At 37.2% G+C, this 864-nt stretch overlaps 1 protein-coding gene across 1 annotated transcript in view; it reads left to right on the top strand.

The window, feature by feature from the left end:
• The window catches only part of LOC107559946 (leucine-rich repeat LGI family member 2-like), a 7,475-nt gene that overhangs the window by 1,238 nt on the left and 5,373 nt on the right, over nucleotides 1-864 (top strand). The window lies entirely within an intron of this gene.

The following is an 864-nucleotide window of genomic DNA, read 5'->3' as shown; positions in this document are numbered from 1 at the left end:
CAGCACTGGGTTGTATTTAACCCAGCATTTTTTAGAGTGTGATATCGATTAACTCTGGAAACTGTGCTTCTTGTAAACTCCGCATTTGTAGAAGAATTGGTAGATCTGATTATGTTTCATAGTAGAACATTGCTCTGGGGTTTTCACGTGTATTTGCAGTAAATTAAAATCTTCTGCTGATAATCTATCTCACTTTACCTGAAGAGAAAGCTGTGGATTAAAAACTGTTTCATTTATATGTTTTGATAGATTTACATATCCATGGTATTGCATAAAGAAAACGGCTACCAAATTAGGCAGCGTCTACCAAAATATCTACCAAAAACTGTCATATTTTGCACAGTAGTGTTGGATAACCTCAAAAACGGACCGCGTTCTGGATTAAATTAGCTATCTAATGTTAGATCGGAGAATATTTTGGCATGTACAATAATGCATTCAGCTATTTGAGTAGGAATCTTGTTGATTTAGAGGCATATTGAAGAATTTATTAACACGTTTTGTCTTCAGTTATTTAGCACTGGAATCCAGTGTACTCCTCAACTAAACACTTGAAGGTGACAGATGACGAATAGAAAGGCCTCTTTCACTCGCCCCTCTAGCTGTTTAATAAGTCAGGGCACATTTGCTTCCAGATAGTGATGGTTTTCCTCCTGTTGCCTTTTTGGCACTGAGAACACAGTGATGCGGTTGACTTTTCCATGCAGTCATTGGCGTATTGCAGGATGTTTGCGATTTGATATTTTGAGAAATAGAGTGATATAGAGAAATATGTGCGTGTCCTGGCACTCATTTTCATTTGTCTATGTGTATTACACTGCAATGTAAACACACAGCCTGACATGTTACACTCTAAAAAATGCT

The sequence above is a fragment of the Sinocyclocheilus grahami genome, unplaced genomic scaffold, assembly GCF_001515645.1.
Source record: "Sinocyclocheilus grahami isolate Dianchi unplaced genomic scaffold, SAMN03320097.WGS_v1.1 scaffold706.1, whole genome shotgun sequence".
In the NCBI taxonomy this organism is placed as follows: Eukaryota; Metazoa; Chordata; class Actinopteri; order Cypriniformes; family Cyprinidae; genus Sinocyclocheilus; species Sinocyclocheilus grahami.
The sequence above is the reverse complement of the archived record's forward strand: the minus strand, read 5'-3'. Positions and strand labels throughout refer to the sequence as shown.